This window comes from Pseudophryne corroboree, chromosome 7, assembly GCF_028390025.1.
Source record: "Pseudophryne corroboree isolate aPseCor3 chromosome 7, aPseCor3.hap2, whole genome shotgun sequence".
NCBI classification, from domain to species: Eukaryota; Metazoa; Chordata; class Amphibia; order Anura; family Myobatrachidae; genus Pseudophryne; species Pseudophryne corroboree.
Window position 1 is genome coordinate 484143693 of NC_086450.1, and position 17322 is coordinate 484161014.

Genomic DNA, 17322 nt, shown 5'->3' on the forward strand with positions numbered 1-17322 from the left:
CAGTTTTAGAGTAGCTTCAGACTTACTCGGCATCTGCGATCAGTTCAGTGCTTGTCGTTCCTGGTTTGACGTCATAAACACACCCAGCGTTCACCCAGACACTCCTCCGTTTCTCCGGCCACTCCTGCGTTTTTTACGGAAACGGTAGCGTTTCCATCCACACGCCCATAAAACGCCGTGTTTCCGCCCAGTAACACCCATTTCCTGTCAATCACACTACGATCGCCGGAGCGAAGAAAAAGCCGTGAGTAAAAATCCTATCTTCTTAGCAAAATTACTTGGCGCAGTCGCAGTGCGAACATTGCGCATGCGTACTAAGCGGATTTTCACTGCGATGCGATGAAAAAGAACGACCGATCAACTCGGAATGAGGGCCTGTGTTCTGCACCTTCCCTGTGCGTAATGGCAAAATTGTAACGCTGCAGCATAAGGAACCATTTTATGAGGATTCCCCTGTCTCCAGAGACTCTACTCAACTCACTCTGACAGATTCCTCCTGTCCCTAGCCATTCAGTGCTTCGGTCTAAGGAACCACTGCTGATTCCTCCAGGGGTTAATGTGCAGCCCTTCTGCATTGCCTTCTGCTGGGTACCTATAGCGAGGCCACCCGTCACATATTTATACAGTGTGCTCACATCATTCCTAGGTGTCTGTAACTCGGCGGGTCTAGTGGTACTATAATGGGGAGAAATTTCCTCATTAACACATACTGGGGAAAATACGCCTAGATACTTCTCCACAACAAACTCTTCCTGCCCTTGTGCTCTTTCCTGATGTGGTTGCCTGCCCCTCACCTACACGGTCCCAGAGGTGGGGGCACCTTGCTCTACGGGATAACCTTGACAGGTTTCACTGCACATCATTTGGGGTATAGCTAGGATATTGGGATCATCACCTAAATGTCTTTTTCTCAAAGAAATTCTTCCTGATTTATCTCCCCAGCCTGTCTGACTGATCTGTGTCTTTACAGATGCTAAGTCAGAGTCAGCTGGTTGTCCTGCTTGGAATTCCTCACTTCTGATGAGCTGATCAGTGTGAGGGAATAAAGCAGGGGGCAGCCCTTCCTTGGTATAGTGGGCAAATATGTGTTTTGTGATGGGAACACACTCTTTCGTACACGGTGCTCCCTGTGTTGCTAGCTCTGCTGTTAGTGTACGTGTTATAGCTGCGTCACAGCTATGGCCTTTGTCACTCGGCCCCATCTTCACAAGACTGGGGTTGCCCACCTCCATACACCTCTGTGAATTACCACTGTGTACTTCTACACTCCTGTTACCTACACCTGGAGAGAGAGTAACATGTTCCTTTCCTGGCTCAGCCTCAGGAGAAGGTTGATAGGCCCTCCCCCTCAGAGGTTCTGCAGCTTCTGACTGTGGCCCACCACTCCCTGGCTGCTCTATGTCAGGACACAGGGGGGTTTGCATGGCAGAACTTGCATCACACTCCTGTCCAAACCTTTTGTTCATCTTAACACCTGGCACTTGTAAATGGGGATTCTCATTCTGGTTGACCACAGTTTCACACTTTATACATACATCAGTGCCTATGTCAGGCACAGCAATTCCTGACACTGATACGTTTTCAACTTTCATTGCTAAGTGTAAAGGAGACAGTCTCTTATCAGCAGAAATACTTTCTGATTCCTTTCCAAGGGTTAATGTGCAGCCCTTCTGCATTGCCCTCTGCTGGGTACCTATAGCTAGGTCACACCTCACCTCAGACACATTATTTCCTATATTGATACATGCATCATCAGAAGTACTGGTAACATGTATACAAGACAATACATCATCCTCATTGACTCCCTTCTCTAGGCTAGCATCTGAGCTTGCAACTTTCACCGGGAGGGAGGGGGGCGGAGGGGGATCTCTGGCTTTTGAGTCACCCTCCCCACTTGCAGGGGTTAAATCACAGATTTTCTGTGCTGCTGCACTGCATGTCATTGCTGCTACCCCAGGCGTGGTATTACATAAAGTATTTAACACAGTATTATCATCAATACAAGGAATCATTGCCCCTCCTTTATACATAGACGTTTGCCTGTTTTCGGGGCCCCTCAGTACCTGCAAATCAATTTGAACATTTTCAACAATACAGGGAGTCATTTCTTTGTCCCTACACATAGACATTGGCATGTTATTTTCTAGTTCACACTGGTTGGTAACATTCTCAGCATCACATACATTGGCAATAATGTTGTGTGGATCAGCGGGGGTCCCCTGAGGAAAAGAAGGGTTATTTCCTGCAGCAATACAGTTCATTTCACTGGTATTATCACAAGTCTCTGTCACAGTAGGAAATGCAACATGTTCATGGGGCACAAAGTTTTTACCCAGAGTCACTTCTGTGCAAGATCCAGCAGTATCACATAGCATTACAGGCACTGTACACAAAGCAATACCATTGCAAGGTTCAGCATCATCACATACTACCTGAGATGATTCACATATTTCAACAGACTTAGAAATGTCAGGCACAGATTGTGCTATCAATTGTCCAAAGTCAGTTCTCACGAACACATTCTTGGGAATAATATATGACACTCCCACCTCTCTTGTCGACATAATCTCCTGTACAATCAGGTTCTCCTGAAAATCAGCCTCTTCCAGCAACAAATCTTGGGCATCTGGTGGGAGCATGTTGCTCACCTCCTCATCTTCTCCCAGCAGTTTAAACTGGGCCTTGTGATGCGATGTCTCAGGAGCAGGCTCCACAACGATGTTAACAGGAAGGGGTACCTTTTCCTCGTGGGGCACCCCTGCAGGCTGGACCTTTGTTTCTAAAGCTGGTAACGGAAGCTGTTGTAGGCGATGCCTTTCAGCATCTACCCGGCGGCACTGATCCTTCCAAAATGGGGTAGCGAACTTTCCACAATCATAGGCTTCTTGCTGCGCTAATTCAAAACAGTCCGCCAGTTCTCTCAGCAATATCCCAGGACTTGCATCGGCACCCCAGCTGCGAAACTCTGCACGATACTGGCTGAAGGCGTTGCTTTCATCGTCCTGTGCATAGGTGATCTGCATGATCATCTCCCTGCGGGAATTGTTGCAGCAGGAGATACCTTGCAGCTGACATTTATTGATTAGCTAATCTGTACTCATCCTGGCAAACAGTTCAGCTGGGTCATCCCACCATGGCTCTTCTGACTCTGTCTCGGATGGTTGCCAGGAATTTTCTGCCATCTCCCTGGCAGCCTCACGTTCCAGAGCTGCTTGGCGTTCGGCAAGGATCTGTTGCCCCAGATGCATAAGGGTTGCCCAGGCTGGAGATGACTTCATAGATGAAATTGCACTCTGTAAATACTTATCCAGGTCAGGATCTTCAGTGTAACTGTAAGAGGTGCCTGACCTCTACTGGGTATTTGCAGTACTGTCCACGTTCACATAGTCCGTCATACTAGGGACTTGATCCAGGCAAGGTTTAACAGTGACCTCCCTGGTCTCATGGTATCGCGAGCAATCACTTTCTTGTTGCGATGCAATTTGTAGCTCACATTTTCTCTTAGCTACTCGGTTTGCAGAACTCGTTTCTGCCATAGGACTCTCCCTCTGCACCAGGTGTGCAGCACTGGCAGGCCCTATCTCTCTCTCCTCTCGTGCACTGGAACACTTTTTCCCTGTCCAGCACGCAGCTCCGACAGTTTCCAGGAACGGGGGGATAAGATCCACATTTGAGGCAGCCACAGCAGGCCTCACATCGATAACAGAGTCCACATCAGAATCCAGCGTCACACTATTACTACCCGCAGTACATAACAGTCCAGTACGCAATACATCTCCTACTGTCTCAGCAGCCCAGGCCGATGTATCATTCCCACGCACAGGTTTGCAGCCATCATGATGCTCTGTATCTTTCCCATACTTGATATCCTTTGGCGAATATTCATCCAAGGCCATATGCACAGACCTCGCGTCGATAACAGAGTCCACATCAGAAATCAGCATGGCACCATTACTACCCGCAGTACGTAATAGTCCAGTGCGCAATACATCCCCTACTGTCTCGGCAGCACGCCCTGTCTCTGTTCCCCTCCCCTTCTCTTGTTTTTTTTTTCTATTATTTTATTTTGGCGAAAATGAGATCAAAGATGACTAAGTCTAAGCATCTGATGAAGGATGATGGCAAATTTGTGCGTGGGAATGATGCATCGCCCTGACCCATCATATTCTGCTGCCCTATATGTATACATGCAAAGCTAATTCTGTTGGGTAATTACAATTGAAACATTATTGCATAGTATGTGATTTTGAAGTACTTTGTATAGTTTTGAATGATATAGACCCAGTTTTATCTTTGTGGAATGCCTGGTTGTTGTTTTTAAGGTAATTTATTGCCTGGCATTTGAGGGGGTGGGGTGTGGTTGCAGATTTCAATTATTGGTTTCACTTGTAATAGTCTTCTACTTAAGTCCAATGGTGTAGGCTGTGCAAAGCCGTTTGGCTGTGCATTTAGTAACGAAGCGTGTATTTTATCAAAGCGTGATAAAATTGACAAATAACAGCAGCGTTCTATCAGCGTTCAATCGAAGTGAACAAGAAGGAAAACCGAGGCACATCAAACAAACAAAACAAACAAAAAACTGAAGAACTAAAAACAAATGTGAGTCACTTACTCCTCAGATCACTCACCTCCTGATTGTTGCATCTGATTAAATAGCACGGAACAACCATACTTGGACAATTCAAAAACCATCCATTTCACCTACAAATGCTTGTATCTGTATTATTGTAATTTTGTTTTTTATGCACAGCTGCACCAATGCAATTTTACCTGCAAACACTTAAAAAAACTAACATAATTACCATTGCTACTTAAACCTCTCACAATCCTTTGACTTCTTACACTCCAAATACATTTCTGCACCCACTTTATCTACACTTTTGACTCATTTCATACTAAATCTGATCTGTCCTTTGTTCCCCACATTCAATCTGTCTCAAGATCATGTTACATGCATCTAAAAAACATATCCAAAATACGACCATACCTTACACAAGACACTGCTAAAACTCTAATCCACGCTCTCATTATCTCCCGCATTGATTATTGCAATAGTCTCCTAACTGGTCTTCCCAAAACGAGACTCTCACCACTACAATCCATTCTGAATGCAGCGGCGAGGCTTATCTTCCTCGCTAGACGTTCATCGTCTGCAGATCCACTCTGTCAGTCCCTCCATTGGTTACCTGTATTCTATCGCATTCAATATAAAATACTTTTACTCACACACAAGGCCATTAACCAAACTACACCAACGTACATCACTTCGCTTATCACAAAATATCTCCCAACCCGACCTCTGCGCTCTTCACAAGACCTGCGTCTCTCATCCACACTCATTACTCGCTCCCACTCACGACTGCAGGACTTTCATCGGGCTGCACCCACTCTGTGGAATGCCCTACCACACACAATAAGACTCTCCTCTAGTCTCCAAACCTTCAAGCGTTCCCTCAAAACTCACCTCTTTAGGCAAGCGTATCAAATTCCTGAACCGCCCACATAACTTTCATAAACCTTCCTATCAAATTACATCCACTCTGTACAGTCCACACATATCCTCACATGTCTTCTCATTCTATGCAATAGATAGCACCTTTCCTTATGTACATATGCCTATAGATTGTAAGCTTGCGAGCAGGGCCTTCCTACCTCTATGACTGTTATCACCCAGTTTGTTATTGTTATTTCAAATTGTAAAGCGCAACGGAATTTGCTGCGCTATATAAGAAACTGTTAATAAATAAATAATAAATAAATAAATCTACACCCCGTGAGTCTCCACTGCTTTTCTCACCTGCATTTCTGCAATTTTTCTGCTCGGATTCCCTTACAGTCTCCTCTCCTACTTCCACTTTCCCTCAACCTATTTACCTACTTATCACTATGTCAAGGCTTTCTTATACTCCCCACATCACTCAGTGTCTACCTAATAATGTATCTTTATCCTTTCCCCCTAGTCTCCTACACCTCCTCCTCTCTCCCCTCCTCTGTCTCCCCTCCATCCCTCTGTTTCCTTCCCCCACCTTTCCTGTTACCCCACTCTCATTCACCTCTGCCCCATGGTCCTGCTACCCCACAACTCAGCCCTGCTCCCTCTCTCCCTTCCCTGTCACCTCCCCACACCTCCATCCACATCACACTGACCTCCCTCCCTGCCCACCTCCTGCAGTTTCCCCTGCTAGCTCAGGCACCCGCACCATCACTACTCTCTCATCATCCCTGCCCTCAAAGTTAATCCCACCTCATCGCTACAGCAACCCTGATAATCTCATACACATCTCTCCCACACACTCATACCCCCTATCCTGTGCACTCTGGAATGCCAGATCTGTTTGTAACAAACTGGTCCCCACTCATGACCTTTTCATTTCCAAATCCCTACACCTACTAGCCATTACTGAAACTTGGATTACGCCCTCTGACACTACTTCTGCTGCTGCTCTCTCTGCTGGGGGCCTCACATTCACACACACACCCCGACCTGGGGGTCGCCACGGGGTTGGTGTCGGGGTCCTTTTACCTTCTAGTTACTCCTACCAACTCATACCACCAGAACCATCCCTTATATTCTCTACATTTGAGGTCCACGCCATACGCCTCTTCCAACCAGTCCATCTTAGAGTAGCTGTCATTTACCGCCCCCCTGGCACTGCTTCCAAATTCATCGACAACTTTGCTTCCTGGCTTCCTCACTTCCTCTCTTCTGACATTCCCACCATCATCCTAGGTGATTTCAACATCCCTATTGAGATCCCCACACAATCCCCTGCCTCTAAACTCCTTAACCTCACCTCCTCACTTGGTCTCTCCCAGTGGACCTCCTCACCCTCCCATGTGAATGGGAGCTCACTGGATCTGGTCTTCACTCACCGCTGTGATATCTCTGATTTCTCCAACTCCCCATTTCCCCTCTCTGACCACCACCTGCTCTCCTTTAACCTATCTCTCTCGACTTCCCCATCTCTACCTCCTAAGGCTACCATCACTAAGCGTAACATTGAAGCTATTGACACCACATTCCTTTCCTCCCTGTTTGACTCACTTCTCTCTCCTATTCTCTCTCTCTCATGCCCTGAACAAGCCACTTCCACATACAATGCTTCTCTTACTTCTGCTCTTGACTCTGTTGCTCCACCAACCACTATTCACCCTCGCAAATTAACACCTCAACCCTGGCACACCAAATGCACCAGATATCTGCAAAAATGCTCACGTACTGCTGAGCGACACTGGAGGAAATCACGCTCTAAGACAGATTTCCTCCATTTCAAACTTATGCTCTCATCCTTCAGTGCTGCCCTTTCTCTTGCTAAACAGTCATACTTCAAGAACCTCATCTCCTCCCAGTCTTCCAACCCCCGGCGCCTCTTTGCCACTCTCAACTCACTCCTCTGCCCACCTCCACCTCGTCTCCCTTCCTCACTCTCTGCTCTTGACTTTGCCACTTACTTCACATCCAAAATTGACTCCATACGTCAGGACATCACATCACACCAGACCATCAGTAACCAGCCTTCTCCCATCCCTTACCAACCCTCCCCATCCCTCGCACCAACTCTGTCATCTTTCTCCCATGCATCTGGAGAGGAAGTCATGGCCCTCATTCGTTCCTGTCCCCTCACCACCTCCCCACTTGACCCTATCCCCTCCCGCCTCCTCCGCTGCCTCTCTTCTTCTGCTTGTTCCCATCTTTCCCACCTTCTCAATCTCTCCCTCTCATCAGGCACTGTCCCCTCTGCCTTCAAGCACGCACTCATCTCTCCTATTCTTAAAAAACCTACCCTTGATCCAAACACTCTCTCCAACTACCGACCCATCTCTCTCCTCCCTTTTGCCTCCAAACTCCTTGAGCGTATTGTCTACAACCGCCTTACTTCCTTTCTTTCCTCACACTCACTACTTGACACATTCCAATCTGGCTTCCGTCCTCTCCACTCCACTGAAACTGCCCTTACAAAAGTATGCAATGACCTCCATGCTGCTAAATCTAAGGGACACTACTCTATACTTATTCTACTTGATCTCTCTGCTGCTTTTGACACTGTGGGCCATCCTCTCCTACTGCAAATCCTTCACTCCATTGGTCTGCGTGACACTGCCCTCTCTTGGTTGTCGTCCTACCTTTCTGACCGTTCATTCTCTGTCTCCTCTCATGACTCCACCTCCCCCTCACTTCCCCTAACTGTAGGGGTACCCCAAGGTTCTGTCCTTGGTCCTCTTCTCTTCTCTCTCTACACGTCCTCACTAGGTAAGCTCATTAGTTCTTTTGGTTTCCAATATCATCTCTATGCTGATGACACTCAAATCTATCTTTCCTCTCCAGACCTCTCCCCTACTCTCCTCACTCATATCTCCAACTGTCTCTCTGCTATCTCTTCCTGGATGTCCCAGCGCTTTCTTAAACTTAACATGTCTAAGACCGAGCTGATCATCTTCCCTCCCTCCCGTATAACCTCACCTCCTACAATCTCATTATCTATTGATGGCAGTACTATCTCCTCTACCCCCCAAGTGCGCTGTCTTGGAGTAATCCTTGACTTCTCCCTCTCCTTCAAACCACACATTCAGCACCTCTCACAAACCTGCCGTTTTCATCTAAAAAATATTTCCAGGATCAGACCCTTTCTGTCCCAGGATGCAACTAAGACTCTTATCCACTCACTGGTCATCTCCAGACTGGACTACTGTAATCTCCTCCTGACTGGCATTCCTGACAAATACCTCTCTCCACTCCAATCTATCCTCAATGCCGCTGCCCGGCTCATTTTCCTCACCAAACGCACTACATCCACCTCTCCTCTCTTACTAGACCTTCACTGGCTCCCCTTCCCTTTCAGAATCCATTTCAAGCTTCTCACACTTGCTTACAAAGCCCTCACCCACTCCTCTCCCATCTACATCTCTGATCTTATCTCGCTTTACACTCCCACCCGTCCTCTTCGCTCTGCCAATGCTCGCCAACTCTCCTGCCTACGGATTACTTCCTCCCACTCCTACCTCCAAGATTTTTCACGTGCTGCACCACTTCTCTGGAATTCCCTACCTCTCCCTCTCAGACTCTCCACCTCTCTACAAAACTTCAAACGGGCTCTCAAGACCCACTTCTTCACCAAACCCAGCCAAATCTCATCCTAACCCTCTGTTCTACACTCTCTATTGTGTCACCCCTGTCTGTCTACCCCTCCCCTTTAGAATGTAAGCTCTCACGAGCAGGGCCCTCTTCCCTCATGTGCTTACCCTTTTCTTACTTTAATAATCTTCAGCTGCACCAAATCCAGCAGTCTTCTGCCACCTGATACTTATTCCAGTGTCATCTGCTGATGTAGCTATGTTTATTTACCCTGTACTTGTCCTATATTGTAGCCAAATGTAAGTTGCTGTTTTCCTAGTTGATTATTTGTTTATGTACTCTGTAATTGGGCGCTGCGGAACCCGTGTGGCGCCATATAAATAAAGGATAATAATAATAATAATAATAAAGTAACGTACTTCACTTGGCTTGACTTGGGTTCAAGAACACAGCAGTCAGATCTAATTATATGTTTATTATAATCAAGAAATATCTTCGGGTTTATAATGGTAAAAAGATTACAAATAATATAAGGAGTTTAGAAAAGATATACAGGTTACTAGCAGTCTCAATAAACACAGAGAGAATAATTTCAGAAGCCTAACTTACTCAAACCTCAGTTAGCTTTCTGTGTGGAGGGATCTCACAATGGAAGATATATGGTGCATTCCCAGCTCCTGGCTGCTTCCCTCAGAGAATGAACAAGACAGTGTGTGTGTGAGGGACAGATATAGCCCCCTCATAGCTGCAGGCCCCCCACCCTTTCATTAACTCTCTCAATGCTGGGTACCTGAGCAGTAACAACCAAACTTTATTTGGTTTAACTTTCAACAACTGTCTTCCTTTTAAGTTTCAAGAGGTCAGGTTTCTTGGCCTGGCCTGGCTTGTGGTAATGTAGTTTATAGCTTCTTAGATAAGGTAAGAGCCATAAACTAACCTCTGACTCTCCCACTATACATCAGTGTCCTCTACTCCCATATCTATGTGACTATGGGTTCATTTAAAGGACAGGTTGGAAACCATTTTGTGTCACAGACTCCATTACAATATACACGTAGACATTACATACAATTCTTATATCGCTGGATACAAATTAATGCCCCATTTGCCACATTCCCGCCAGTGAATTGAAGCATAAGGGGACTAGTGAAACACGTCACAGTCTTACTTGTGCGCCACTGACCACCTGCTCATTTTGGCGTGAAAGCCCATCAGCATGACTGTGGCCCTCATTCCGAGTTGATCGGTCGCAAGGCGAATTTAGCAGAGTTACACACGCTAAGCCGCCGCCTACTGGGAGTGAATCTTAGCTTCTTAAAATTGCGAACGATGTATTCGCAATATTGCGATCACAAACTACTTAGCAGTTTTAGAGTAGCTTCAGACTTACTCAGCATCTGCGATCAGTTCAGTGCTTGTCGTTCCTGGTTTGACGTCATAAACACACCCAGCGTTCACCCAGACACTCCTCCGTTTCTCCGGCCACTCCTGCGTTTTTTACGGAAACGGTAGCGTTTCCATCCACACGCCCATAAAACGCCGTGTTTCCGCCCAGTAACACCCATTTCCTGTCAATCACACTACGATCGCCGGAGCGAAGAAAAAGCCGTGAGTAAAAATCCTATCTTCTTAGCAAAATTACTTGGCGCAGTCGCAGTGCGAACATTGCGCATGCGTACTAAGCGGATTTTCACTGCGATGCGATGAAAAAGAACGACCGATCAACTCGGAATGAGGGCCTGTGTTCTGCACCTTCCCTGTGCGTAATGGCAAAATTGTAACGCTGCAGCATAAGGAACCATTTTATGAGGATTCCCCTGTCTCCAGAGACTCTACTCAACTCACTCTGACAGATTCCTCCTGTCCCTAGCCATTCAGTGCTTCGGTCTAAGGAACCACTGCTGATTCCTCCAGGGGTTAATGTGCAGCCCTTCTGCATTGCCTTCTGCTGGGTACCTATAGCGAGGCCACCCGTCACATATTTATACAGTGTGCTCACATCATTCCTAGGTGTCTGTAACTCGGCGGGTCTAGTGGTACTATAATGGGGAGAAATTTCCTCATTAACACATACTGGGGAAAATACGCCTAGATACTTCTCCACAACAAACTCTTCCTGCCCTTGTGCTCTTTCCTGATGTGGTTGCCTGCCCCTCACCTACACGGTCCCAGAGGTGGGGGCACCTTGCTCTACGGGATAACCTTGACAGGTTTCACTGCACATCATTTGGGGTATACCTAGGATATTGGGATCATCACCTAAATGTCTTTTTCTCAAAGAAATTCTTCCTGATTTATCTCCCCAGCCTGTCTGACTGATCTGTGTCTTTACAGATGCTAAGTCAGAGTCAGCTGGTTGTCCTGCTTGGAATTCCTCACTTCTGATGAGCTGATCAGTGTGAGGGAATAAAGCAGGGGGCAGCCCTTCCTTGGTATAGTGGGCAAATATGTGTTTTGTGATGGGAACACACTCTTTCGTACACGGTGCTCCCTGTGTTGCTAGCTCTGCTGTTAGTGTACGTGTTATAGCTGCGTCACAGCTATGGCCTTTGTCACTCGGCCCCATCTTCACAAGACTGGGGTTGCCCACCTCCATACACCTCTGTGAATTACCACTGTGTACTTCTACACTCCTGTTACCTACACCTGGAGAGAGAGTAACATGTTCCTTTCCTGGCTCAGCCTCAGGAGAAGGTTGATAGGCCCTCCCCCTCAGAGGTTCTGCAGCTTCTGACTGTGGCCCACCACTCCCTGGCTGCTCTATGTCAGGACACAGGGGGGTTTGCATGGCAGAACTTGCATCACACTCCTGTCCAAACCTTTTGTTCATCTTAACACCTGGCACTTGTAAATGGGGATTCTCATTCTGGTTGACCACAATTTCACACTTTATACATACATCAGTGCCTATGTCAGGCACAGCAATTCCTGACACTGATACGTTTTCAACTTTCATTGCTAAGTGTAAAGGAGACAGTCTCTTATCAGCAGAAATACTTTCTGATTCCTTTCCAAGGGTTAATGTGCAGCCCTTCTGCATTGCCCTCTGCTGGGTACCTATAGCTAGGTCACACCTCACCTCAGACACATTATTTCCTATATTGATACATGCATCATCAGAAGTACTGGTAACATGTATACAAGACAATACATCATCCTCATTGACTCCCTTCTCTAGGCTAGCATCTGAGCTTGCAACTTTCACCGGGAGGGAGGGGGGCGGAGGGGGATCTCTGGCTTTTGAGTCACCCTCCCCACTTGCAGGGGTTAAATCACAGATTTTCTGTGCTGCTGCACTGCATGTCATTGCTGCTACCCCAGGCGTGGTATTACATAAAGTATTTAACACAGTATTATCATCAATACAAGGAATCATTGCCCCTCCTTTATACATAGACGTTTGCCTGTTTTCGGGGCCCCTCAGTACCTGCAAATCAATTTGAACATTTTCAACAATACAGGGAGTCATTTCTTTGTCCCTACACATAGACATTGGCATGTTATTTTCTAGTTCACACTGGTTGGTAACATTCTCAGCATCACATACATTGGCAATAATGTTGTGTGGATCAGCGGGGGTCCCCTGAGGAAAAGAAGGGTTATTTCCTGCAGCAATACAGTTCATTTCACTGGTATTATCACAAGTCTCTGTCACAGTAGGAAATGCAACATGTTCATGGGGCACAAAGTTTTTACCCAGAGTCACTTCTGTGCAAGATCCAGCAGTATCACATAGCATTACAGGCACTGTACACAAAGCAATACCATTGCAAGGTTCAGCATCATCACATACTACCTGAGATGATTCACATATTTCAACAGACTTAGAAATGTCAGGCACAGATTGTGCTATCAATTGTCCAAAGTCAGTTCTCACGAACACATTCTTGGGAATAATATATGACACTCCCACCTCTCTTGTCGACATAATCTCCTGTACAATCAGGTTCTCCTGAAAATCAGCCTCTTCCAGCAACAAATCTTGGGCATCTGGTGGGAGCATGTTGCTCACCTCCTCATCTTCTCCCAGCAGTTTAAACTGGGCCTTGTGATGCGATGTCTCAGGAGCAGGCTCCACAACGATGTTAACAGGAAGGGGTACCTTTTCCTCGTGGGGCACCCCTGCAGGCTGGACCTTTGTTTCTAAAGCTGGTAACGGAAGCTGTTGTAGGCGATGCCTTTCAGCATCTACCCGGCGGCACTGATCCTTCCAAAATGGGGTAGCGAACTTTCCACAATCATAGGCTTCTTGCTGCGCTAATTCAAAACAGTCCGCCAGTTCTCTCAGCAATATCCCAGGACTTGCATCGGCACCCCAGCTGCGAAACTCTGCACGATACTGGCTGAAGGCGTTGCTTTCATCGTCCTGTGCATAGGTGATCTGCATGATCATCTCCCTGCGGGAATTGTTGCAGCAGGAGATACCTTGCAGCTGACATTTATTGATTAGCTAATCTGTACTCATCCTGGCAAACAGTTCAGCTGGGTCATCCCACCATGGCTCTTCTGACTCTGTCTCGGATGGTTGCCAGGAATTTTCTGCCATCTCCCTGGCAGCCTCACGTTCCAGAGCTGCTTGGCGTTCGGCAAGGATCTGTTGCCCCAGATGCATAAGGGTTGCCCAGGCTGGAGATGACTTCATAGATGAAATTGCACTCTGTAAATACTTATCCAGGTCAGGATCTTCAGTGTAACTGTAAGAGGTGCCTGACCTCTACTGGGTATTTGCAGTACTGTCCACGTTCACATAGTCCGTCATACTAGGGACTTGATCCAGGCAAGGTTTAACAGTGACCTCCCTGGTCTCATGGTATCGCGAGCAATCACTTTCTTGTTGCGATGCAATTTGTAGCTCACATTTTCTCTTAGCTACTCGGTTTGCAGAACTCGTTTCTGCCATAGGACTCTCCCTCTGCACCAGGTGTGCAGCACTGGCAGGCCCTATCTCTCTCTCCTCTCGTGCACTGGAACACTTTTTCCCTGTCCAGCACGCAGCTCCGACAGTTTCCAGGAACGGGGGGATAAGATCCACATTTGAGGCAGCCACAGCAGGCCTCACATCGATAACAGAGTCCACATCAGAATCCAGCGTCACACTATTACTACCCGCAGTACATAACAGTCCAGTACGCAATACATCTCCTACTGTCTCAGCAGCCCAGGCCGATGTATCATTCCCACGCACAGGTTTGCAGCCATCATGATGCTCTGTATCTTTCCCATACTTGATATCCTTTGGCGAATATTCATCCAAGGCCATATGCACAGACCTCGCGTCGATAACAGAGTCCACATCAGAAATCAGCATGGCACCATTACTACCCGCAGTACGTAATAGTCCAGTGCGCAATACATCCCCTACTGTCTCGGCAGCACGCCCTGTCTCTGTTCCCCTCCCCTTCTCTTGTTTTTTTTTTCTATTATTTTATTTTGGCGAAAATGAGATCAAAGATGACTAAGTCTAAGCATCTGATGAAGGATGATGGCAAATTTGTGCGTGGGAATGATGCATCGCCCTGACCCATCATATTCTGCTGCCCTATATGTATACATGCAAAGCTAATTCTGTTGGGTAATTACAATTGAAACATTATTGCATAGTATGTGATTTTGAAGTACTTTGTATAGTTTTGAATGATATAGACCCAGTTTTATCTTTGTGGAATGCCTGGTTGTTGTTTTTAAGGTAATTTATTGCCTGGCATTTGAGGGGGTGGGGTGTGGTTGCAGATTTCAATTATTGGTTTCACTTGTAATAGTCTTCTACTTAAGTCCAATGGTGTAGGCTGTGCAAAGCCGTTTGGCTGTGCATTTAGTAACGAAGCGTGTATTTTATCAAAGCGTGATAAAATTGACAAATAACAGCAGCGTTCTATCAGCGTTCAATCGAAGTGAACAAGAAGGAAAACCGAGGCACATCAAACAAACAAAACAAACAAAAAACTGAAGAACTAAAAACAAATGTGAGTCACTTACTCCTCAGATCACTCACCTCCTGATTGTTGCATCTGATTAAATAGCACGGAACAACCATACTTGGACAATTCAAAAACCATCCATTTCACCTACAAATGCTTGTATCTGTATTATTGTAATTTTGTTTTTTATGCACAGCTGCACCAATGCAATTTTACCTGCAAACACTTAAAAAAACTAACATAATTACCATTGCTACTTAAACCTCTCACAATCCTTTGACTTCTTACACTCCAAATACATTTCTGCACCCACTTTATCTACACTTTTGACTCATTTCATACTAAATCTGATCTGTCCTTTGTTCCCCACATTCAATCTGTCTCAAGATCATGTTACATGCATCTAAAAAACATATCCAAAATACGACCATACCTTACACAAGACACTGCTAAAACTCTAATCCACGCTCTCATTATCTCCCGCATTGATTATTGCAATAGTCTCCTAACTGGTCTTCCCAAAACGAGACTCTCACCACTACAATCCATTCTGAATGCAGCGGCGAGGCTTATCTTCCTCGCTAGACGTTCATCGTCTGCAGATCCACTCTGTCAGTCCCTCCATTGGTTACCTGTATTCTATCGCATTCAATATAAAATACTTTTACTCACACACAAGGCCATTAACCAAACTACACCAACGTACATCACTTCGCTTATCACAAAATATCTCCCAACCCGACCTCTGCGCTCTTCACAAGACCTGCGTCTCTCATCCACACTCATTACTCGCTCCCACTCACGACTGCAGGACTTTCATCGGGCTGCACCCACTCTGTGGAATGCCCTACCACACACAATAAGACTCTCCTCTAGTCTCCAAACCTTCAAGCGTTCCCTCAAAACTCACCTCTTTAGGCAAGCGTATCAAATTCCTGAACCGCCCACATAACTTTCATAAACCTTCCTATCAAATTACATCCACTCTGTACAGTCCACACATATCCTCACATGTCTTCTCATTCTATGCAATAGATAGCACCTTTCCTTATGTACATATGCCTATAGATTGTAAGCTTGCGAGCAGGGCCTTCCTACCTCTATGACTGTTATCACCCAGTTTGTTATTGTTATTTCAAATTGTAAAGCGCAACGGAATTTGCTGCGCTATATAAGAAACTGTTAATAAATAAATAATAAATAAATAAATCTACACCCCGTGAGTCTCCACTGCTTTTCTCACCTGCATTTCTGCAATTTTTCTGCTCGGATTCCCTTACAGTCTCCTCTCCTACTTCCACTTTCCCTCAACCTATTTACCTACTTATCACTATGTCAAGGCTTTCTTATACTCCCCACATCACTCAGTGTCTACCTAATAATGTATCTTTATCCTTTCCCCCTAGTCTCCTACACCTCCTCCTCTCTCCCCTCCTCTGTCTCCCCTCCATCCCTCTGTTTCCTTCCCCCACCTTTCCTGTTACCCCACTCTCATTCACCTCTGCCCCATGGTCCTGCTACCCCACAACTCAGCCCTGCTCCCTCTCTCCCTTCCCTGTCACCTCCCCACACCTCCATCCACATCACACTGACCTCCCTCCCTGCCCACCTCCTGCAGTTTCCCCTGCTAGCTCAGGCACCCGCACCATCACTACTCTCTCATCATCCCTGCCCTCAAAGTTAATCCCACCTCATCGCTACAGCAACCCTGATAATCTCATACACATCTCTCCCACACACTCATACCCCCTATCCTGTGCACTCTGGAATGCCAGATCTGTTTGTAACAAACTGGTCCCCACTCATGACCTTTTCATTTCCAAATCCCTACACCTACTAGCCATTACTGAAACTTGGATTACGCCCTCTGACACTACTTCTGCTGCTGCTCTCTCTGCTGGGGGCCTCACATTCACACACACACCCCGACCTGGGGGTCGCCACGGGGTTGGTGTCGGGGTCCTTTTACCTTCTAGTTACTCCTACCAACTCATACCACCAGAACCATCCCTTATATTCTCTACATTTGAGGTCCACGCCATACGCCTCTTCCAACCAGTCCATCTTAGAGTAGCTGTCATTTACCGCCCCCCTGGCACTGCTTCCAAATTCATCGACAACTTTGCTTCCTGGCTTCCTCACTTCCTCTCTTCTGACATTCCCACCATCATCCTAGGTGATTTCAACATCCCTATTGAGATCCCCACACAATCCCCTGCCTCTAAACTCCTTAACCTCACCTCCTCACTTGGTCTCTCCCAGTGGACCTCCTCACCCTCCCATGTGAATGGGAGCTCACTGGATCTGGTCTTCACTCACCGCTGTGATATC